The sequence below is a fragment of the Panthera pardus genome, unplaced genomic scaffold (genome assembly GCF_024362965.1).
Source record: "Panthera pardus isolate Hobbes unplaced genomic scaffold, ASM2436296v1 HiC_scaffold_17, whole genome shotgun sequence".
NCBI classification, from domain to species: Eukaryota; Metazoa; Chordata; class Mammalia; order Carnivora; family Felidae; genus Panthera; species Panthera pardus.
In genome coordinates this window covers 83,290,121-83,316,196 of record NW_026526732.1, presented here as the reverse complement: position 1 = coordinate 83,316,196, position 26,076 = coordinate 83,290,121, and the positions used below count along the sequence as shown (strand labels likewise).

Below are 26,076 nucleotides of genomic sequence, written 5' to 3'. Positions count from 1 at the left end.
GATAGAGGAAAGGGAATTAAAGTGTCCTCAAGACTGTTTAAAACTTAGCTCCATTCACTATTTGAAACAGTCTCTTAGGTAATGTTTTGACCTGTCTAGAAAAGAAATGTGGATTTCTCAACCTTCCACAACACCCATGTGAACCAGCACATATGCACGTACAAGATGGTGTTGGAATGGATGGGGGAAGGATGTGGTTTATGTGTGGACAGAGAACCACTGAAGTTCCCCAATCATGGGCTTGATTTCCAGGTCCATCTGCTTGCTGCTTGCTCTGCTGGCATTTATGGCTAAACTCCTTTGCTGGAATCATCCTTGATCCTGGTCTCTTAGCTGACTAAAAACTGAAGAGTATTCCCTAGTTAATGGAGCCCCGGCAGTACTGTAAAGCTCCCCACATCTGTGACATTTCCTACATCCAGCCACCTCGCCCAACAGTCCATCTCCTGGCTCTGCTTCAGAACTGCTCCTGTCTCAGTAGGCTCCAGGGCTACACTGACAATAAAATTTACCATCCAAATCAAGACACTTGTGGGAGTGACAGGAAGGTATATTATAACTACAGTGGAACAACTGGGGTAAACTAGGACAGTCTCAAGCTGGGACACAGAGTAGGTCCTGGCTCTCAAACTAGCTGCTTTGCAAGTTCCCCTTCCAGAAGTTTCAATAACTCCTGGGTTGTATTTATGCTGCACAGGATGGAGGAGAGGTCCAGGAAAGCTCAACTTTGAGGGCTCTCCCTAGCAACATTGCACAATCAAGTTCAGAATATTGGGGTTTAGTCCCATGTTAGTCTCAGTGAGCCCACAAGGCAGTCTCTTTCAGATCCTAAATGGAAATAAGCCTCCCACACACCTGCTCCTCTTCTGGGAAAGCCCAAAGAGGGAAATGGCTCAAATGCCACAGGGGAAGAGGTATCTTCTCTTCACTATGGGAAAATTCTGTGACTCAAGTTTTCCAGACTTTCCCTTTGGTAAGTTAAATCTGAAGCTAAAGGAGACTGGGGGAAAAAACAAAACTCTCAACTTCACAAAGCCTTGCTTTCAACGCTATTGTCTTGGTAAGAAGTCTAGTGCCTGCCCTCTTATCCTCAACCTCTGAGCCTTAAGACTCAGCTTTAGAAGTAAAAGACTGCAAATGAAAAATGATTTAAGAGATGGTGTGGAAAATAAAATGCATTGGTTTAGTTCTTGCAAAATAAAATAACTAACATATTGAAGGCTGTTGGTTCTCCATCATTTCTGCCTACAGTCAAAGAAGTATTTAATGTCATTCAAAATTAAGATTCTTAACGCAGACTTGATGAGATGAATAAACAAATGCCTTTTGTAAGATACTCAGAATAAGTAGCTCTCCAGAGGTCAAAGTTCAGCTGATTCTGGATCTAAGATCCCATTCTGAATATTCTATGGTTCTGTGATTTTTATCTCTGAAAGGCCAAAAAGTATCATGTATCAGGTTTCCACTTAGGGCTTTGCTTACTCATTTAAGTGTCTCAAATCTAAACTGCAAGTCTTAATGTTTTAGAGTGGCATTAAATGGTGTTCCAATATTGATGAGGGATTCTTGAGAGGTCCCCAAAGTTCGTGATGTTTCACAGGGGCATTCTAATGGGTTCATTGTTCTATTTATTCTATTTAGTGCCAGGCGTTGGCAACCGTTGCATCTTATGTATACTGTTACTTTAGTTGATTTTGGATAACCCTAACTTAAAAACATTCTCTTTACCAATGTGCAAGTTTCTAAATATAAGCAGAAAAATACACAAATGCTGAGTAATCAGGGTTATGGATGGACCAAACAAGAAGAGGCCAGGTGGAATTTGTCTGGAAAGGTTTTATAATGCCTTTATGATTAATAAACCTAAGGAAAACATCTGAAGCTTCTTTGAAATGTTAAGAATGAACTATTGGAGAACAACTGTGCTTCAAAGAGTAGTAAAGTATGTGAGGCAGTATCTCACTGGGGGGAAAAAGGAATCCTATACTCCCAATAAATTATATAGAAAAGAGGAGAGGGTTGAGTTTGACAAGTTTAGAAGGGTTTCTGTTAACTCATCAACTCCAGCTAGTCCTCCCAAACTTTAAACCCTTGGATTTCCAAGGTAACTTCTCAGGAATTTGCACAACTAAACATTCTCAGAAATGAAGCTCCATATTGCATATCCAGATTAGACAGAGCTTAACAAAAGGAAACTGTATGGAAATCTGGATAGTTCTGCAAAATTTCTTGAGATTATTCATATGATTGAAAAGGGGCTTAAGAATTCAAGTAAAGGAGGAGACAGTCTGCTTTATAAATGATAACATTAGCAATACATGCTCACTGAGTATCAGCAGTGAGCAAGGCTTGTACCTAGAAGTAAAAAGTTATGTTTGTCCCTCCTTTTAAGATATTTCATCTAGTTTATGTGATAGATATATAATTAGAATACACACATTATAATTAGAACAACATATAATAGGATTAGGACAAAGAATCATAAATATTCTCCTCTAATGCAAGAGCTTATAAGGAAGAGAAACTTTTTTAGAAGGGTCTGAGTAAATCAGAGATTCAGATAGATGTAGATACAAAAAGCATGCATTGCATCCACGAAGTGGAGATTAGCCAGTCTCAAAATATTCATGACTATAAGGACAGAAATTGTGTAGGTGATTGAAATATATCTGTGAGATCCTCAAGTTTTATAGAGTCAAATTTCAAAAATCCCATACTTTCATACATCATACATTAATTTCTCTAAACGATAGGGTCTAAATCAGAGTTTTGCCAATCACCTGACCAAAAAAAAAAAAAAATTTTTTTTTTTTTTTGAGAGAGAGCTCGAGTAGAAGAGACAGGCAAAGGAAGAGAGAGAAAATCTTTTTTTATTTTTTTAATGTTTATTTATTTTTGAGAGAAAGGGTAGCAGAGCATGAATGAGGGAGAGGCAGAGAGAGAGAGGGAAACGTAGATCCGAAGCAGGCTCCAGGCTTTGAGCTGCCAGCACGGAGCCTGATGCGGGGCTCGAACCCACAAACTGTGAGATCATGACCTGAGCCGAAGTCAGACGCTCAACCGAATGAGCCACCCAGGTGTCCCCAGAGAGCGAAAATCTTTTTTTTTTTTCCCCAAGAGAGAGAAAATCTTAAGCAGACTCCACACTCATTGTGGAGCCAGATGCAAGGCTCGATCTCACGACCTAGAGATCATGACCTGAACCAAAATCAAGAGTTGACACTCAACCAACTGAGCCACCCAGGCACCTCTTGAGTAAAAATTATTTTAAGCTATATAGGCTATATAAGGCAGTATTTTGTGCACTGCTGGGAGAAAAGGCCTGGCCACCATTACAGTGGCAAGTAGGGGAACTCTCATTGACCCATGTTTGTGGGGACCAACCTATGACTTTAGATGCACTCTCCACCAGTCCCTCCCACCTTCCATCTCATGCCTGGTAAAAAGTCACAGATGTCCTCTCTAGCAAGCCTAAGAACCCACCCCACTTCTGGAGCTCCTCTCTTGAGCTCTCAATAGCCCCACCCAGAAACCAAAAGTTTTGTTCCCCTAAAACAATCTCTCCAAGCAACCTCATGTTCCACCTTCCTCTCCTTTTTTCTGTCTCCAAAGGAGCACCAAGCAAATAGTAGATGGTCACATGTGCACCAGATGGTGGTATGTTGATGGGGTAACAAAAGGCCTTTTCCCTTATCTCTGCTTTAGAAATGTATGGAGACCTGATAGTGAGATTTAAATCATACTGACTACACAGCCACCTGCTCAGGCTGCTACAGAGGAGCAGCAAACTCATGGGAAAATGGACCATCCTTAACACAGGGAACAGGCAGCAGAGGTCCCAGCAGCTTTAAAGATCCTCATCTACCATCTGGGTTGTTTAGATTCAAGAAAAGCAGCATTTATTTTTTAACACAGTTAGAGATTGCATACTACTTCTTATAACTCTGAGAATAGAATCCCTTGTGTAATACATGAGCATACCAGGGACTTTCAGACATTTTATTTTCCGAAATCGTATTTTATTTTCTAAAATAACTTTTAAAAGTTATTACATATGAAATTGTGGGACTCCTGTGGTGACTTTCCTTCATTCCCGTTTCACTTTTATCAGTGAAGCAGTAGGAGTTATTCAGTATGAGATAGAAGAAAGGCAAAATTTAAATTAAAAATTAAAAAATAGATAAGCCTCAATTCCAACACAGATTGCTGAAAAAATCAAGACACTGAAGTATACAAATGTATATGAGGAAAAGTAGGAATAGTTCTAGTTAGGTATATGGTTGAGTAAAGAAAAGAGATGTGAAATCCACACCTTTGTCATTAGCTTTGTGACTCAAATTCAGTGAAAGATACCAAATGGGTGAGCAGATTCATATCCTTTCTCTTCGTGTGATTAGTGAGATTTACAAAAAGCTGAATCAAGCCTAAAATAGTTACTATACAACCAAATTCTGAAAGATAGTGCTGACTGCCCACAAAAACCCATTCTCCTTTTTCCTTTAATTGTGTAATAGCCGAGTTCTGATTACCCTGGTATTTCCCACAGTCCCTTGCAGTTAGATATGGCCTCCTCACTAAGCTCTCTCCATGTGAGCGAGAATGTTGCATGCCACTTCTGAATCGGGGCCTAAGACAAGGGACATAAGGTCGTCCCCATTCTTCCCCTTCCCACTGCTGGAACCTAGACATGGCACATTCTAGTTTGACCACATAAACAAAGACATTACAGTTGTGGATCATGGAACAACAAGATAAAAGAAACATGAATCTCTGAATCTGAGTCCCACAGATCTGTCCCACTGAACTCTAGACTGTTAGGTGAGAAACTTCTCACCTAAAGAAACTTCTCTAGTCTTTAAACCACTGTATTTTGGGTTTGTTTTTTTTTTTTATGTTTTATTTTATTGTTTTTGAGAGAGAGAGAACAAGTGGTGGAGGGGCAGAGAGAGGGAAAGAGGGACTCCCATGCAGGCTCTATGCTCAGTGTGGAGACCAATGCAGGGCTCAATCCCACAAACCATGAGATCATGACTTGAGCCACAATCAGGAGTTAGACACTTAACTGACAGAGCCACATAGGCATCCCTGGGTTCTCTTTTTTATTTTATTTTTTATTTCTTTAAGAGGATAAAACTTTTCCCAGTTTATTGTTCCTAGCTTAACCATGTTCTTAAAACAAAGCTCAAGATTATTTATAGGAATACAAAAATACCCAGCACTGAACAAGCAAAATTTATCAACAGTCAAAAGAAGTATGAATGTCCTAAACACCCCAATTAAAAGTCAAAGATCGTCAGATTGGACAAAAAAGTGATACTCAACTGTATACTGGCTACAAGAAACTCACTTTAAATATAGGGGCAGAGATAGTTTAAGAGTCAAATGATGATGGGGCGCCTGGGTGGCTCACTTGGTTCAGCATCTGACTTTGGGTCAGGTCATGATCTCATGGTTTATAGGTTTGAGCCCGCATTGGGCTGTCTGTTGTCAGCACAGAGCCTGCTTCGATTCTCTGTCCCTCTCTCTCTCTGCCACTCACACGCAGTCTCTCTCTCAAAACAAATACATAAACTTAAAAAAAAGAGTAAAATGATGGAAAAAGATATTCCATAAAAACACTAGTCAAAAGTGGCCGTATTCATGTAAGACAGAGTAGATGTCAGAGCAAAGACTATCACCAGGGATGAAGAGAATCCTTTCAGGTAGTATCATTTCTCTGATTCTCTTCTAGCCTTCTTTGTCCTCCCAACCTTTTTTTTTAAATATGAAATTTATTGTCAAATGGTTTCCATACAACACCCAGTGCTCATCCCAACAGATGCCCTCCTCAATACCATCACCCACACTCCCCGCCCTCCCACCTCCCATCAACCCTCAGTTTGTTCTCAGTTTTTAAGAGTCTCTTATGTTTTGCCTCCCTCCCTCTCCAACCTTTTTTTTTTCTTCCCCTCCCCCATGGGTTTCTGTTAAGTTTCTCAGGATCCACATATAAGTGAAAACATATGGTATCTGTCTTTCTCTGCCTGACTTATTTCACTTAGCATAATACCACGTTGCTGCAAATGGCCAGATTTCATTCTTTCTCATTATCAAGTAGTATTCCATTGTATATATAAACCACATCTTCTTTATCCGTTCATCAGTTGATGGACATTTAGGCTCTTTCCATAATTTGGCTATTGTTGAAAGTGCTGCTATAAACATTGGGGTACAAGTGCCCCTATGCCTCAGCACTCCTGTATCCCTTGGGTAAATTCTTAGCAGTGCTATTGCTGGGTCATAGGGTAGGTCTATTTTTAATTTTTTGAGGAACCTCCACACTGTTTTCCAGAGTGGCTGCACCAGTTTGCATTCCCACCAACAGTGCAAGAGGGTTCCCGTTTCTCCACATCCTCTCCACTCCAGCATCTATAGTCTCCTGATTTGTTCATTTTGGCCACTCTGACTGGCGTGAGGTGATATCTGAGTGTGGTTTTTGATTTGTATTTCCCTGATGAGAAGCGACGTTGAGCATCTTTTCATGTGCCTGTTGGCCATCTGGATGTCTTCTTTAGAGAAGTGTCTATTCATGTTTTCTACCCATTTCTTCACTGGATTATTTGTTTTTTGGGTATGGAGTTTGGTGAATTCTTTGGGTTCTCTTTTTTATAGGAGCTTAGCCTTACACAGACTGTTTCAGAAGAGAAAGTATATTATGAAGGGAAGGGTATAGTATTCAATGACAATATATTCTAAAAGGAGATAAATTTAATTTTTTTTCCACAGCTATCTTTTACTGAACCCTAGCCGAACATTGTACTAGCATAGAAGCCATATTAGTGGCCATCCCATATTCCTGGGACTTTTCAGTGTGCTCTGGTGAAATTCCAACTGCTGCTATCTGCATCCCTGTGCCTCAGTGCTCTTCTTCCAGCTCTATGCAGGTGCAGACTTAAGTGCTAAGGAATTAATATCCTCAAGAGCAGCCATTAACCAATGACCTCCCAGGAGTTGGTGTATTAACATCCCCACTCCCTCACAGCTTGGGTGAAATAGCTTTAAGGTGTGTGCTTTGCATCAGTTTTGCAGAGTTTCTCTATAGAATTAAGCTCCAGGTACCTTTTGTGGTACCTGGCTTATCTATGCACTCTTTATTGGCTGTCTTCCAGTCACTCAGTCACTTGCCTCTACTTCCCTACCGTATTTCTGAACTTCCCAAATAAACTAATTTCACTCAAATCATTGCCTTGGAGTTGCCTGTGAGAACCCAAATTAACATAGCCAGCTACTTCATATTCACCATCTCAGCTAAAACAATTCTTTTTTTTCTTTTTCTTTTTTCTTTTTTCTCTTTTAGAGAGAGAGAGAACACAAACGAGTTGGGGAGCGGGGCATAAGAGAGAGAGAATCCCAAATAGACTCCATGCTCAGCACGGAGCCTGATGCAGGGTTCAATCCCACAACCTTATGGTCATGACCTGAGCTGAAATCAAGAGATAGACCCCAGGGCATCTGAGTGGCTCAGTCGGTAAGTGTCTGACTCTTGGTTTTGGCTCTGGTTGTGATCTTGCATTTCGTGAGTTTGAGCCCCACATTGGGCTCTGCACTGACAGAGTCTGCTTGGGATTCTCTCTGCCCCTACCCCTACCTAGCACACTCTGTCTCTCTCTCTCTCAAAATAAATAAACTTAAAAAAAAAAAAATTGTTTTTAAAGAGTCCTACACTCAACCCACTAGCCACCCAAGCGCCCAGCCAAAACAATTTTTTCAATATAGTCTTTATTATTAGATAGTATTATGTTATTTTTATGGATGAAGAAATAAAACTTGTGAGAGGTAAGGAACTTGACCAAGGTGAGTGTCAGAACTAGAATTAGTTGGAACTCAGGACTATCTCACTCATAAGTTTTTGCACGTTCCAATATACTAGGCTCTACCAGAACTGGAAGTTTTCTAATTATCTATTGATTCAACTTTCAGTAGATGATGATGTTGAAAGTTTTATGATTGGATGATATATTTTCAGGGAAATTAGACAAAATATATTCTACATTAGCCTATAATATTTTGTGTTTTAAAAAAGACATCTGGTAACATTTGTTGTTAAACAGACATTTTTTTAGCCTGAACAGGAAAAAAAAAAGCAATTTTCAGCTGCTTGCTAACACATATTATGTAGCCCTATTTAAATTAGTCAAATCCTCACCAGAGCTACTTTGGTTGAATAAATCTACTTCTTAAGAGTCTGTATAGATTCTTTCATTTGGCAACTTAGCTCTACTCACTTCCTTATCAAGACTTTAATAGAGAAAACGGTAGTAGGTGAATACACATCATGACATAAATAATTCATAAGGCTTGGGGCTCAGGAATTTTTGTATCTGAACAATTAATCAATCTACCTATGGAATTAATAGAATTTTGGTTTTAGGATTTCAGAAGTCAGTCAACAAATAAATTTTGAGATATTTGATGAGACAAAGTTAACCTTCCTACACTCTCCCTAATGCAAGTACTCTTAAGACTAATTCTATAGGAAGCAGGCACACAGAGAGGATCATGAAAATTTAAGGAAATGACAGTTTCTTTACCATGTATTGTATTAGCAATTTAATCTGTGCATTCTTTTTAGATTTTAAGTTAACAGTCTGCCAGGAAACACCCTGCAAAGTTGTCACACACGGGCAATACCAGGTTAATAGAATGTTGGAAATAGCATGGAAGTGTTAGGAGATCTCAGAGAAAAAAGCTGTTTACTCTTCACCACCACTAGATATAATCTAAACATTACTTCCCTGAAAGGATATGCAGTGTCACTTACATTCAGCCTAGGCAATTGCATTTCTCTCCTGGTCTTTGCTGAACTTTGCAACATGAACGTAAGCTTTGGTTATTTGAGGTAAACGAACCCTGTGGTCATGCCTGTTTCAAGTGAAGCTAATGTCAATAAGGACAGGCATGGAGGAGAAACTAAAAGCCCCAAAACACTTATTATCTTCACAAAATGTAATGAGTCAGTTCCTACCCTTATTGATGTCAGATTTTTATAGGGAACATTACATCACATAAAGTCTGAAGAAGAATGGAAGCCAGAATAAACAGAGCCATGCATCAAAAAGTCTTAAGTCTCACAGCAGACAGTGTAGCTAATGTAGTCATATTCATAGAACTTTTTATCCAGACTACAGCAACAAAACAGAAATATGCACATTGGAATATATTTATCTACCTCATGAAGTGTATAACATTTTATGTACACATGTAAATAAAAGGACTTTGCCTGTCTCCAGAAATGTACATGCTTTTCATTTCTCTAATGACTCACACATGAGGTTGCATAAAGTTTAATTAAGTCGTGAAATGTAGAAGATGTATATACCAAACATATTTCATCTTAAAATTAATTTTGCCTATTTAAAAAAAAATACTCAACATTCCATAACATATCCTCATTTTAAGCTCTCAAGACTTAAATATTATTTCATTGAGAATGTTATATTGCTTGAGTTTTAAAACAAAGTTAAACATTAAGAGTATCAGTAATGGGGCGCCTGGATGGCGCAGTCGGTTAAGCGTCCGACTTCAGCCAGGTCACGATCTCGCGGTCCGTGAGTTCGAGCCCCGCGTCAGGCTCTGGGCTGATGGCTCGGAGCCTGGAGCCTGTTTCCAATTCTGTGTCTCCCTCTCTCTCTGCCCCTCCCCCGTTCATGCTCTGTCTCTCTCTGTCCCAAAAATAAATAAAAAACGTTGAAAAAAAAAAAAAAAGAGTATCAGTAATGGGATAGTAGTATTGTGATTATTATTGTTTTTTTAAGTTCTCATTTATTGGTGATATAAACAAGCATTTACAGGCAGAATGACACAATCTCTTGGGTCTGCTTTACAATGCTTCAAATACTTTGGAGAAAATAAGTTTGGGGGTATCGATGAAACAACAGTGCAGAATGTTGATAATTATTGAAGGTGGAAAATGAGCATGAATGGGCTCATTATATTATTTTCTCTCATCTTATATATGTTTTAAATTTCCATTATAAAAACATAAAACAAGAAAAATATTAACTGAATAAAAATCACACAGTCTCTATTTAAAAGAGAAAGTTAGGAGCAGTAACAGTGAGATACAGCAATTTATATCAATAGAGATGGTGTAATTTTGGTTTTATGCTTTACAATGACCATAGTAGGTACTTTCTGTGATAGTATTAATTTAGCATGCATCTGAAAGATTTTAATTACATATGGAAACTACATTTTTCTTAAATACGTTCAAAAGCTATCTTAAAGTATTTATAAAAAGTCAACTTTGGAACTAAAAATATGATCTTTTTATAAAAGTAAAATAGTCTCATCTTTATCATTTTCCATATGTTTGGAAGGGATTTACAAAGTGGGACAGCCCCTGGGGTGAAAAATCCCAGAGAAATCCCAGATAGAGGTGCATCTTAACAATTCAGTAACCCTGTCTATAGTTCCTCTTTGCACAGAAGTTCTGGACATTTTTCTGACAGAGATTTTCAGGCAGCATTTGTTGATACATATTTTCAAGCATCTGGTCAATAATATATAAAATAATTACTAAATCATATCTCTTGTTTATAACATGCAAGAGAAACAAAATATGTATTCATGGCAGGTAAGTAATAGAATTTCATGTTAGTTTAAATGGATTTTAACAATGGGGTTTGTGGTTCTACGTTAGGCCTCATTTACATCTGAAGAAAAAAGTTCTTAAAATTAATACATTTGTTTTTCAACAAAATCATTTGCTTCATCAAATGAACAGGTTGTTCTTAACATTGATGAATTGTGCTTGAGTGCCACCTGGTGGCTCTCTGCCTCCATACAGCAGGATTTCCCTTTGATCCTGGGCCTGAGAAAACCCTTGCACGAGCCTGGCATTCCAGATTGCCAAATTAAAATAAGACATTATTTGCCAGATAGATCAACTACTCAAAGACTGTAGCATCCTGAACCTCATAACACAATATCTTTATTTCATATTCATCCTCTTCATACTAGTTCAAATCCTGTATGTTCAAGTCCAAATATTCCCAGCCTGAGAGACTCTGCATTTTCTACACATTCTTCACATTTTGTGATGTCTACCCTGTTATTTATAGCTGCAGTCACAGCTGCCTCTAGATCAGTGGTTCTCAATCTTGAATGCTATTTGAATCATATTGAGTGTTTTTTAAAAAATGACAGAGGCCCAAACCCAGAAAATCTGCTATAATAGGTCTGGAATGGGGCAACATGAATCAGTAAATTTTAAAAGCTCTCCAGGTGATTGTAAACTGAGCCAGGTCATTTTGTAAAGGATTGTTTGTTCTTGAAAGGTGAGAATTATTTCTTCTTCATCTCTGAGAAAGTACATTGTGTTGAACACACTAAGAACACAATATATGTGACAAAGATAAAGCAACTTTAGAGTCTACATGTTTGTTTTAAAACAAGGCAAGAACTGGTCCATCTGCAGAATCTTTGATTCATGGGCTCTGCTAAGAGTATGCCATTGTCCCATTCCCCAGAAGACAAACTAAGGGTACAAATAGCTCCTTTTTCACTCAGTTCCATGCAATTCAATAAAAAAATTTAGTATCCAGATATTTTTTAAGTTAAGAACTACATTGTGGCAAATTTATATATATAGCAACACATACATAAAATCATGAATCACAATATTATTTATAATAGAAAAATATCAGAAATAATCCAATACTTATTTATGAGGCTGGTTGAATAAATTATAGTATGGAGTACCATTTGAGCATAAAAAAGAAAATAAGAGAGATCTCTATGAGTTACTACGAAATTATTTCCACCATATGTTGATAAGTAAACATGACAAAGTCTGAAATGTCTATTCTATACTCCTTATTGTGTAAGAAAGAAAGAGAAATACATGTTTGTTTTGCCAAAAACAGGAAATAAAGAATAAACAAAATAATGAAGACATTTACCTTTAGAAGACAGGTGGGAAATGGAAGAAATAAGGATGGAGTGACATTCTGTGAGCACACCATCTCACATAGTTTCAACCTTTGAATCATATAAATGTTTTTACATAATCAAAAATTAAATGACAGTAAGAAAAAAAAATTAAATTGGCCATAAACACAAATACATGGACCCAAATATATCAAAGTATATTTAATATAACCAAACAGAAAAAAGAATTAATTCAAGTAACTTTTGAACACATTACTATACATGCTTTAAAAAATTTTTTTAATTTTTTTTTATTATTTTTGAGAGAGAGACAGAGAGACAGAGACAGAGTGCAAGTGGGGGAGGGGCAGAGAGAGAGGGAGACATAGAACCTGAAACCTGCTTCAGGCTCTGAGTTGTCAGCCCAGAGCCCAATGCAGGGCTCAAACTCCCAAACCGCGATATCATGACCTGAGCAGAAGTTGGATGCTTAACCAACTGAGCCACCAGGTGCCCCTACTATACATCCTTAGTGGGATATATTCTATGAACAAAAAGAAAAGAAATATTTACTTACTATACTACTCTTAGTAGTCATATTGTATTAAAACTCTAAAACTATTCTATTGTAGGATACTGTAAATAACGTATTATTGTTACTATGATCCAAGATTTTCAGTATAAAAAAGTTACATATAACTTTTTATATATAATATATATATATATGGCAAGCATATATATTAAACAAAAGCAAAGCTAAACCCTAAAATGTTAAATTTGTAATATTTTAAAAACTAAATTAAAACAAAGCAATCTCTTAGTCCATAAAAATAAAAGTATATCCAATTGGAGCTACAATCACATAGAAAAGAATTTTTCCAAGTAAGTTTTAAAAATAAAATGTGATTGCATATCTCTACAGAAATATACCCTAAGGATGAAAAGAACTGCAAAATAAAAAAAAAAAAAAAAAGTAACTCTTTTCAGTAATCATATTGTAGACAATATGAAATTATTCTGAAATTGTTATTCAGGATAAAGCCAATGACTATGCGATATGCTAATTCTTTCATTCCTGGTGTCACTGAGAACCAAGGTTCTTGGCATGGAGGAAAAGAAATAAAAATGTAAGACAGAAGCTTTTAGTAAAAACCCTACAGTCTTAAATTTGAATTGGTTGTATTATTCAGGATATATTATTGGATGTACTATTCAGTATAATCGAGGATATAATTCTTCTTAAAAAGAAATTCCTAGCTCTCTCTACTGAAAAGGACAAAAACAATGATTGTATCATTGGTAATGAGCATCCCTGGAGCTTAGACTATGTTAATCTAAATACCATTTCACTCTAAAAAAAGAGAAGTAGCTGGTTCCAGGTCTAGGGCAGAGATAATATAAAGTGAACTTGGAACCTCTTACACCACAAGGCAAGGAAATGCTCAAAGACTAGTGAGGGCATGTCTTGATTAGAAGAGGCTTCCATTAGCTAAATCTGGGATAATCTGAGCATCAAAGAAGACCAAAAACAGTAAAGGATTAAAAAGTCAAGTTAAAAATAGAGTCCCTAATGGCACACAAAAGAAATAGAGAGGTAAAAGAGGTGGGGAGAATGTTGACAGGAAGAAAAACTCTTCTTGATAGAGGAATGACAACTAATAATTACAAAGGAGTGAAAGAATTTTCTTAAACTAATCACTTTATCTTCCATAGCCTAATAACTGATTTAGGTGAGAATCATTAATGGATGATAAAACTATTGCTTAAAGGTTGATGGGAAACAGTATATTCACATGGTCTCTAAGTACCCTATGAAATACTTACTAATTTCAAAGAGAATATACCTTCAGAAAGGAGCCATCTGGCAGTCTGCCCTTAACCAAATGATTATATATTTTGCATCACCAGTAGGAAGACAAACTGACCTACTGAGCTTCCTGATGTCATGTAGTAAGTACACATCAACTATGATTCAGCCTCACCAGAAATATTTAATTTAAACCTAATCAAAAGGAAATCATAATACAAATTCATAATGTGAGACATTTACAATGTCATGAAAAACTAAACAAGGTAGAAGGAATGTTCTAGATTTAAAGAGACATGGCAACAAAATATGATGTATGAATCTTGATCATACCCAAAAAAGCAAAAACAGCTATAAAAGTTATTTTACGTACAGCTAGGGAGGGGCAGAGAGAGAGAATCCCAAGCAGGCTCTGAACCACCAGTACAGCTCGAACTCACAAACTGTGAGATCATGACCTGAGTCGAAGTCAGACGCTTAACTGACTGTGCCACACAGGTGCCCCCAAAATTGCATATCTAAATGAAAAGATTTTGAGTTAATAATGACCTTAGAAATCACCTAACTAAACCTCCTCAGTTTGTAGATGAGAAAACTGATTCAGAGATTCAGTGGCTTGTCCAAATTCAACAAATGTTTAGTGCAAAAGCTGTGAAATCTAAAGTATACAATCCATAGTGGTTTCCATTAATCCATTTATTGAGCAACTCCTATATGCCAAGCAGTCCTACTTCCCATTTGAGATGAACCAAGAAGAACATACTAAATGAGGAAATGCATATGTAACTCAATCATTACAAATTTCAAATTTAAATTTAAAATTGAGCAAAGGAGAAGGCAGAAATGCTGGTTTTGAAGATGGAGGGGTTCATGAGCCAAGGTACATGGACAGCTACAGAAGCTTGGAACAGCCTCAGCTGATAGCCAGCTGGGAATGGTGACTGCTCCGATCCACACCTACAAGGAACTGAATTCTGCCAACCATCTAAATGAGCAAGGTAAAGAATTCTTCCCTAGAGCTAACAGAAAGGAATGCAACCTTAATGACACCTTGATTTTAGCTCAGTGAAACTCACAGTAGATATCTGACCTACAGAACTGTAAAATAATAAATTCGTATTGTTTGAAAAAAAAAAAAACAAACAATGGTTATGGGGCACCTGGGTGGCTCAGTCAGTTGGGCATCCGACTTCGGCTCAGGTCATGATCTTGCAGTTTGTGAGTTCGAGCCCCGCGTCGGGCTCTGGGCTGATGGCTCAGAGCCTGGAGCCTGCTTCCGATTCTGTGTCTCCCTCTCTCTCTGCCCCTGCCCCGTTCATGCTCTGTCTCTCTTTGTCTCAAAAATAAATAAAAGGTTAAAAAAAAAATTAAAAAATAAATAAATAAATAAACATTAAAAAAAATTTTTTTAAACAATGGTTGGACAAAAATAGGAACCAGGGATTTGTTAGTTCATATAACTGGAAAGGGCAGGTGTGGAGACTTGAAACAGGTCTCAGGTACCACTGGAATAGAACTCAGATTATGTTTACTATTTCTCTTCATATTTTGGCTGTACCTCTCTTTGTATGAGGGTCTCTGTGTTTCTATTTAGAGACAGATTTCCTTCATGTCACAGAGGTTGGATACAGCCACGGAAACTCCAGAACTACTACTCAGCTCAACAACATTAAAGAAAACAGAGGACCTCCCTTTTAGTTTCCATATGTAATATCACATAGAAGGTTACTAATTGTCCCAGATCAGATCATGTTAAAAAAAAAAAAAAAGACAAAAAACAAAACCTGGCCTGAGGGTCAGAACGCTGTATTTGGCCAGATTTGGGTCACGTGCAACCCCACTGTCCACTAGTAAGCTGACACATAGCTGACAGCCCTATCACTCCTGCCTGCCTACCCCCAACCCCTCCAATCACATGGAGCAAGATAAGGGCAGATTCCCTAAGATGAAGGTGAAAAGGAACGCCAGGCAGACAAAAACAAAAGAAAGAGGTAATAACTACAGTGAGTAAACAACAGGAACAAATTATAAAGGTAAAAATGCATACGAACTATTCAGGAAGTAGTACAAACTCAATTCTGGTAAGGTTCCAGGGAATAATGAGAGAAAAGGTACTTGGGGCTATATTGTGAAAGTTAGTAAAATAGTGAAACATCAGGCAGAAGAAAGTGGTACCTATTAGGTAGAAAGTGGAGAGCCACCAGCTTTAAAAACAAACACACAATGGCATGATTTAATTTGGGTTGTGGGAAGATTATCAGTCATCAGTGTATAAAAGTGTAGTCCTAGGTCCACCAACATCAGAAATTATCTGGGTACTTTGTTAAAAATGCAAAATCCTGAGTCCTACCCAAATTTATCAAATGAGAATCTCTAAAGGTGGGTCACAGATAGCTGCATTAGAAATAAGAACCACAGGGACACCTGGGTGGCTCAGTTGGTTAAGCATCTGACTTTGGGTCAGGTCATGATCTCATGGTTCATGAGTTCAAGCCCCATGTCAGGCTCTGTGCTGACAGCTCAGAGCCTGGAACCTGCTTTAGATTATGTGTCTCCCTCTCTCTCTGCCCCTCACTCACTCACACTCTGTCTCTGTCTCTCAAAAATAAATAAATGTTAGATTTTTTTTTCTTTTTTAAAAAAGAAAGAAAGAAGCACCACAGGCATTATTTCTACATTCTAAAAGCTGAGAACAAATAGGGTAGAATTTTAATAGGAAAAATGTTTAACAGTATACATTTCCAAAATGTTTTAGATAATTAAAAACCTCCCACTTAATCCTTATGCATTTTGTCTGTTACTACTAACTAGCAGAGTGATGGGTCAATAATTTAACTGCTCTGAGCCACAGCTACCCAGTCTGTGAAAAGTAAAATTTGGACTAATAATTAATCTCCTTTAACATTATAATACCATGATTTTTAAATCCTGTTTCTTGAAATATTTCTACATCCCTATTCAGTAAAAGGTTAATTCAGCAGGCTTGGGTTGTTACTCAACCCTGCCCATTCCAAAGAAAGGGCAATCCCTCGATGGCCCTGGAAAATAACTTCTGCCTTGGGATATCCTGCCAGATGAGAGGGCTTTTATACACCTCAGGCCTTGGGCCATGTTGCATCAGTTTGGCCTTTGTGAGGCTGGATCCCCATATAAATTTTCCAAAGAAAAATACTGGATACCAAGGCTCAGGAAAGTTTCCCTGGTTCACTACTTTGCACATGTCACATGTCATTGATGGGAGAAAAGAGCATCCAACTACAGCTACACTAGAAGACAACACCTAGAAGCTCATTCCTGGACTTCAGCCATGTGTATTTTCTCAATGCTGATTTTAATCTTCATCCTTCCACTGTAATAAACCATAGCCATGAATATAACACCTTTCTGAGTTCTGTGAGCCTTTCTAGCAAATCATCAAATCTGAGGTTGGTCTTGGAGACCCTTGACACAATCAGCATTTCAACATTACACTTTCAGCGTGGTTTCCAATTCAAGTAAGCTTAAATATTGTTTAAATAAAACATTCTGTATTAATTTTTCATTCTGCTGCCCTTCAACTTAATATCTATTAGAAATATATCCTAAAGAAATCATAATGAAATAAAGAAAGCCATATCTTAATTTAAAAGCTAATTGCAGTATAGTAGAAAATTGAAAACAACCTAAAATTTAAATAATCTAGGGATGCTTTACTGAATGATAATATGTCCATTTAGTGGAATAGTTATTAAAATGGCTTAAAAATTTTTTTTAATGTTTATTTATTTTCAAGAGAGACACAGACAGAGCGTGAATGGGGGAGGGGCAGAAAGAGAGGGAGACACAGAATTCAAAGGAGTCTCCAGGCTCTGAGCTGTCAGCACAGAGTCTGATGTGGGGCTTGAACCCATGAACCATGAGATCATGACCTGAACCAAAGTTGGACACTCAACCTACTGAGTTACCCAGGTGCCCTAAAATGTTTAATTAAAGAACACAACTGTTTCCAAACCGTGTATGCATATAGACAAAAACTAAAAGAGAACATGGACAAACAGGAGATTATTTACTGTAGTGTTCAAAGATTTTTTTAAATTTTTTTAATGTTTATTTATTTTTGACGGAGTGAGACAGAGCATGAGCGGGGGAGGGGCAGAGAGAGAGGGAGACACAGAATCTGAGCAGGCTCCAGGCTCTGAGCTATCAGCACAGTGCCCGACATGGGGCTCGAACTCACAGACCGCAAGATCATGACCTAAGCCAAAGTCGGACGCTCAACTGACTGAGCCACCCAGGCGCCCCTCAAACATTTTATACTGATTATTGTTGCTATAATAAAATTGTTTTTATAATAAGTAAATATTTTAAGTGCCAAATTATAAATGTAATTCTCTGGTTCACGGTACTAATTCAATATTCTTAATATGAATAATAAAAATCAAGATCACTGACACCATAAACCATCCACTAACTAAAATAGATATTGTAGGCTCTAGGTGGAACCCAAGTCCCTACACAGGATTAGGAAATAAGAGAGAGGGGCAATATGGAAAACATGCAGTGGAAAGGGATTGGTCACAGGGTCAAACCCACACATTGAGTACTGGCTTTACCTGCCTCTAGCTGTGAAGTCATGAGCAGTCTCCTTCACCTTGCAGAACCTGAGTTTCCTCATTTGTTAAATGGGAACAATAATAAAGGCTTTACAGAGTTACCACCACAATAAATGAGTAAAACACTTAATGCAGTGCCTGCACAAGAAAAAGCTAAATAAATGTTCAGTCTCTGCCTTCTCCCTCAATTCTACGCTCAAAGATTGCAGATGTTAATCTATAAAGTTTTTTAAAGTGCTTTTCCCCTGTGACACCTACTTTCCATATCATATTAATTATGAAGGTATTTATTCTCATGTGGCATAAAGAATGGTGACCCAATAGATCTGAAGAGAAATCTTAATTTCTAGGTGATTGGTAACACATACATCACTTTTTTTTCACTTAGGTAAGTCAAAAATCCAATTTTGAAAATCAAATAATCTCATCTGAACCTATTACTAATTTTCAAATCCAGAATAAAGCAACTTTAATACAACAAATATTTATCAGAGGCCATTAACGAGTCAAAAACAACAATAAAAATAGAAAAATAATAATAGGTAGGGATCTTACCACAGCCACTGTCACTGCTTTCCAAAAGCTTCTGGGCATTGTGTTTTGCTAAGGAATTCAATGATGGAAATTTTTCAAAATTGTTTCTTTCTTTTTAAGTGCAAAACAGAAAATTGTGGTCAAATTGTCTTTCCATGGTTATTTCAAAAGCAAAATAAAATGATAGTGCACAAATATTTTCATGCAGTTTGCAAAGTTGCATAGTGCATCCATCCAGTCTATCTGACATGTTACTCTATGTTTTTGTGTGGGAAGTAATGTCTCTTACCAAAGCATGCTCTTTATTTGGTCAAACAGAAGATTCGGAGAAAAACAAGTAAGGCAATCTTCATTTTCTTACTAGTGGGAGTCAAGTCTGCATTGAAGAAATATTTGTCATGCTCACCACATTTTTGTTATATACTTGTCTCACAGAGCCAGTGTACAACTTTGAAGAAAGAAGAATAGCTGCTGTGTATAATGCTGGAAAAATACTCCCTGCTATCCAACTTCCCTCCTACAGAATAGCCAGGCCAATCTTTCTGAAACATAACTTTGAATTCTGAATCTTGCTCAAAATTTCCAAAAGTCTTCCTTTTGTCTTTTGCCTGACAGCCAGGCTGTCCAGCCCACCTTTAGTGATTGCTCCCACCAAAAGCCCCCCAATAACAAGGCCAAACTAGTCCACCTCTGTACTTTGCTCATCCTGCTACAACTGCTTAGAATGACTTTTGTCTAAATCCTAAGCATCTGTCAACACCCAGCTCAAGCCCTATCTCATTCATAACACCTTTCCTAGTCCTTGTGGTTCACACATTAGCTCTGTCTGAATGCCCATAGCAGCTTTTGTATGAACTCTTCTTTTGGTATTTAATAAAATACTCTCTTCTACCCTTGCCATGTCTTTTTATGATTCACCTTCTACTGCAGCTGTCAGAAAATGCAAGTGTATACCACTCCCTCCTTTGTTAATAAAATGTTTCCCCCACCCCCACCCGTGTGGACTTTGGGGTTTGACTTGCTTTGACCAATGAAATAGTTGGTATGTAACACTTCCAAACAGAAGCTTTTAAAGGAATTGCAATATTCCAAAAGTCTCCTAGCTCTTGTGCCCTCCACCTTCAGAAAAGCATGTTGTGCATAAAGTTTTCCTTTAGTTTAGGTCCTAAAATAAGGAGATATGTGGAGGAAATTCAGCCCGCAGTTTGTAGAACAATCACAACATCCAACCAGTAGCTGACAGTATGGACCTGAACAAGAAATAAATATTTATTATTGTGAACTGCCGAGAATTTGAGATTGCTTATCACATAGTGAAAGACAACTGATATAATAACTATTATTTCATAGGTACTATGTCCTATATCCACAATATCTCATCTAACCAACACAATAATCCTATGTGTTAGCATACTTTATTATCCCCATTTTACATATGAGAAAATGAGAATAAGAGAGGTAAAGTAACTAATCCAAAACACACAATGCTGTAAAATTCTAGAATCAGACACATTTAGCTTTGAAGTTAGATTCCGTCACTTACTGAATATAGTATCATAGGCATAATATAATCTCACTGGAACTCAGTCACATATATAATAAAGATAATGCTTAAGTTCTTCTCACTGTACTTCTAATGGCTGTTGGGAGGACTAAATTAAATAATGTGAATGACCAAATAATTTAATAAATTAGTGAGTTTTAATTTATGTCACCTCTAAATTAGGCCCTGAGATAAAGACTTGGTGTGGGTAGTTTAGGAAGCACATGTAACAAAGTGGGGGAAATGAGGTGGAGAATGAGAAAAGTGAATAAAATGATTAGGTTACTATTTGGGGAAATGGGCTCAATCCCACAAAGATAGGTATATGTGGAATATGTATCAGATGGTCAAGTAAGTTCCTATCAGGCCCAACCCTTTCACAAATAACAACAACAAACCCCAGACTGAAAAAAAAAAAAAAGCAAAGTCACTGGAAAGTGAACCAAAAAAGTGAACAAGTGGATTTTAGAAGAATCAAAACTTGGAAGAAGGTTCAAAAGAGATGAGTTTCCCATCATTATAGATTTTATCCTGAGGGCAGGGTAACATTAGCACTAAACAGTGTGCCTAAAATCTAATACAAAACAGTCTTTCTGGCCTGAAAATCAGAGGATGCAATTTAGAGCAGCCACAGATCCTGGTAAGTTGGGACAAATAAGTCAACCAGAAAGGAAGAGCCCTGAATTCCATTTATAAACTCTGCCCAAGTCTCTGAACCACACATGAATGGGGCGGAATCCAATACCTCAGCTAAGGACAAAAGGAATGAACAAAAACTTGAGCTGCTGCCCAAGAAAAAAGTGTTTACAGTTTAAATTTGGCCAGTTAATTTTCCACTTAAAAATATGATTAACAATCTTTGGAGAAATATAGAGTATTCACTACATAACATTCTACAATGTCCAAGATATAATCCAAAATTGCTCAATTTATAAAAAATCAGAGAAGTGTGGCCCATTTTCAACAGACAAGATTATTAACCAAGACCAATCCCAAAATGATCTAGATGTTCAAATTAGCAGACATGAATTTTAAAGCAGATTTTGTAGTTCTGCTCATTGAAATAAAAGAGAATATTCCTGTATTAATAAAAACAAAGAATCGCAGCATAAAAAATAGAAACTATTTTTAAAAGGAACCAGAAGAAAAATCATGAACTGATAAAAATGCACTTTTGAAAATAAAATCTCAATGAGCAGGCTTAACATCACATTGGAAGAAAGAATAAGTGAACTTGAAGATAGGTCAATAGAAATTATCCAATCTGAAGGACAAAAATTGTTTTGTTTTATATTATCAAATCTCAAAACACTTTAGGACAATAACAGAAGTCTAACATACATGAATCAGAATCCCCAAAGGGAAGCACAGAAAGAGAAGGGGAGAAAAAATATTTGAAATATAATGGCCAAAATCTTCCAAATTTAGTAAAGGACAAAAATTTACAGATTCAAGATGCTCAACAGGAGAAATGCAAAGAAAACCACACCCGGACACATCATAGGCAAGCTGCTACAAAGCAATGATAAAGAGAAAAATTTTAAAGCAGTCAGAGAAACAATGATACATTGCCAATAGGGGCATAACTATTTGACTATGAACTGAGTTCTCATCAGAAACTTATAGAGATCAGAAGACAGTAAAACAATGTTTAAAGTGCTGAAAGAAAAAAAAAACTATCAATTCATAAGTCTATATCTTTCTTGATATACTTGAAAATGTCTTTCAAGTATAAAGTTAAAATAAAGATATTTTCATGTAACAGAAAACTGAAAGAACTGTACTACAAGAAATGCAAAAAAAAAAAAAAGCAAAACTAAATTTTTGTGGGCTAAAAAAAAGTGAAACCAGTGGAAACTCAAATCTTCAAGAAGAAATTAGGAGCTTCAGAAATGATTACTTATAGATAAATATAAGAGACTATTTTTCTTCTTTTAAAACATAGGACTATTGGGGCACCTGGGTGGCTCAGTCAGCTAAGCATCTGACTCTTGATTTCAGCTCAGGTCAAGTTCTCACAGTCATGAAATGGAGCCCCATATTGGGCTCTGTGCTGACAATGCACAGCCTGTTTGGATTCTCTCTCTCTCTGTCTGTCTGCCCCTCGCCTGCTCATGCTTTCTCTCTCTTTCAAAATAAATAAACATACATTTAAAAAAATGACTCTCTTAAGCAAATATAATATTGTCTTGTGCAATTTACAATATATGTAGATGTAAATCTTACAACATCTGTAGCATAAAAGATTGAAAAGGATCTATAAATTTGCATGGGTACTACATTTTTTTTAAGTTTTAATTTATTTTCTTTGAGAGAGAGAGAGAGACAGCAAGTGTGGTAGGGGCAGAAAGCAAGAAAGAGAGAGTCCCAAGCAGGCTCCATGCTGGAGCCCAATGTGGGGCTTGATCTCACAAACCATAAGATCATGACCTGAGCCAAAACCAAGAGTTGAATATTCAACCAACTGAGCCATCCAGGCACCCCGGTTTTGACATTTTTATGTCAAGCAGATACCTATATATCATGACCTATTTACATAATATATATATATATGCATATATATACATATATAATATACATATATATACATATACATATATAATGCAAAGAGTTCTAGCCAAAAAGTTGATAAGAAAATAAATTTTTTATACATTTTTTAATGTTTATTTAAATTTTTTTTATGTTTATTTATTTTTGAGAGAGAGAGAGAGTGTGTGAGCAGGGGGAGGGCAGAGAGAGAGGTAAACACAAAATCTGAAGTGGGATCCAGTCTCTGAGCTGTCAGCATAGAGCCCATCATGGGGCCTGAACTCACAAACCATGAGATCATGACCTAAGCTGAAGTCGGATGCTAAACCGACTGAGCCACCCAGGCATCCCTTTAATGTTTATTTATTTTTCAGAAAGAGAGAGAGAGTGAGAGACAGAGTGCAAGTGGGGGAGGGGCAGAAAGAAAAGCAGACACAGAATCTGAAGCAGGCTCCAGGCTCCAAGCTGTCAGCACAGAGCGTGATGCAGTGCTCGAACTCACAAGCTATGAGATCATGACCTAAACTGAAGTTGGATGCTTAACCACCTGAACCACCCAGCAGCACTAAAATAAAATTTTTTTAAATATTCAAATAATCAAAAAAAGGCAGACAAGGAAGAACAGAGGAATAATAGAGAACACAAACAGAAAATAATAAAATAGCATCCCTAAGTCCAACCACATCAATAATTACATTAAATGTTAATGAACTAAATACTCCAATTAAAAGGCACAGATTGCTAAAATGAATAAAAAAGTAAGACCCAACAATCTTCTGTCTACAGGAGATATACATTAAATATAAAGGCACAGGTTGAAAGGAAATGGAAGGAAAAGATATGCCATACAAATAATAATCATGAGAAGACTAGAGTGGCTGTATTAATATTGGACAAAATAGACTTCAAAAAGCATCCCACCAGAGAACAAGGAAGGTAGAGTCACCTCTGCTTTCACTGGAACAAGCACTTTTGGTACAGAGGAAAGTGCTCAGAAAGAAAAACAGTGATAGACATAGTGTCAAAAACTGTGTGCTGCTGTAGGTGAATTTAGTTGAGCCAAGGGGATGTGAAGAGGCTATCAGTGGCATCTACTACAAAGTGAATGAATAAATCAATTAATAAATAGTGGTCTCATAGCCATTGCAGTATACAATGAGTTGTATAGAGACAGTGTTGTGGCAAGTGAGAGCCAGACAGGCACCTGGTGACTGTGCCTCACTGAGGAAAATAAACATGGACAGAGGAGATCCTTAGAAGCCAAGAAGCGAATGTCATCATGTGCATTTTTTTATATGAAATTTATTGTCAAATTGGTTTCCATACAACAGCCAGTGCTCATCCCAACAGGTGCCCTCCTCAATGCCCATCATGTGCATTATTTATGCAAACTCTGGGGGGAGCACAAGAGGAAGAACCCAGATGCTTCAGTCAGCTTCTCAGAGTTTCTAAGAAGTGCTCAGAGAGGTGGAAGACTATGTCTGCTAAACAGAAAGAAAAGTTAAAGAAGACATGAAAAAGGCAGACAAGGCCCATTACAAAAGAGAAATGAAAACTTATTACCTGCCCCCCTTACAGGGGAAACAAAAAAGAATTTCAAGGATCCCAAGGCACCCAAGAGGTCTCCTCTGGCCTTTTTCTTGTTTTGTTCTAAGAATCACCCCAAAATCAAAGGAGAACATCCTGGCCTATCCATTGGTGACATTGCAAAGAGACTGGGAGAGATGTGGAATAATAACACTGCAACAGATGACGAGCAGCCTTACAAAAAGAAGGCTGCTAAGCTGAAGAAAACTATGGAAAAGATACTGCTGCATACTGAGCTAAAGGAAAACCTGATGCAGCAGCAAAAATGGAAGTCATCAAGGCCAAAAAAAGTAAGAAGAAGAAAGAAAAGGAGAAAGACAAGGAAGATGAAGGAGATGAGGAGAAAGAAGATGAAGAAAATGCAGATGAAGAAGATGATGATGATGAATAAGTTGGTTCTAGTGCAGTTTTTTTTTTCTTGTCTACAAAACATTTAACCCCCTTGTACACAACTAATACCTTTTAAAGAAAAAAAATTGAAATGTAAGGCTGTGTAAGATTTGTTTTTAAACTGTACAGTGTCCTTTTTTGTATAGTTAACACACTACCAAGTGTGTCTTTAGGTAGCCCTGTTCTGGATGTATTTTCAGCAACCACTAACTTTGGTACAGTACAGGGGTTAAAATCAGTATGGAAATTTAAAGCAGGTTCTTACTGGTACATGGTAGAAACTACTTATGTAGGGAGATGGTAGTTTTTTGATCTTCAGTTGTCTCTGATGCAGCTTATGTGAAATAATTGTTGTTCTATTAACTGAATACCACTTTGTAATTACAAAAAAATGTTGCAGCTATTTTGTTGACATTTTGAATGTTTCTAAATAAATACAAATTTTTATTAAGAGAAAAATAATGGTCTCAGCAAAATAAGATAAACAGAAAATTTTTCTGCTACAAACATTTAGAAATAGTAGACAAATGTAATAAACATTTTTTAATGCACAGTCAAGTTCCACAAAAAAGGACCAGAAACAAAAAATCCAAGTGGCAATCAAATGACCTGATGCTACAGCTAGAGGGAAGGGAAGGAAATTTGCAGGTGGACAAGAATAGATTTTACAACTCAGCAGGGTCTTGACTTAATTGATTGACAGAAAAAGTCCAGGTCCCATAGTTACAAGATGGTCTCCTTTCTACTAACAGACATTCTTGACCTCTCATTCATTCTTTAAAGCCCTACCCAACTGGGAAAAGATTCTGTGTCTGTCATGTTTCTTTCTACTATAAGCAATGAAAACTGAGTTGCGAATGGGGAAAAGTGAGCGAGGAGGAAGAGGGAATTCCTGACTATGTAAATGAGACTTAAGGCCTTCTTTCTGGATTCCACACTCAAATGATGTCAATATGACCTGTTCTTGATCCATCTCTCAACTTTTCTTTCCTGTATGTTGCTTTCTACATGGAGATTTATTCCACCTCATAGCAAGATGGCAATCAGCATCTCTAAGCTTACTGTTCTACTGCTTCTTGTCCAACAAATAAGAAAGCTTCTTTTTCACTGTAGACAAACAAAACTTCTGACTCTGTTTAGTGTAAATGGGTGACATGCCCATTCCTAACCAATCACCTCAGAGA

General features: G+C 37.2%; 1 pseudogene; it reads left to right on the top strand.

The window, feature by feature from the left end:
* The first annotated feature begins 14,651 nt into the window (after positions 1 to 14,651).
* LOC109263227 (high mobility group protein B1-like) lies at positions 14,652 to 25,085 on the top strand (annotated as a pseudogene).
* Positions 25,086 to 26,076: the final 991 nt, after the last annotated feature.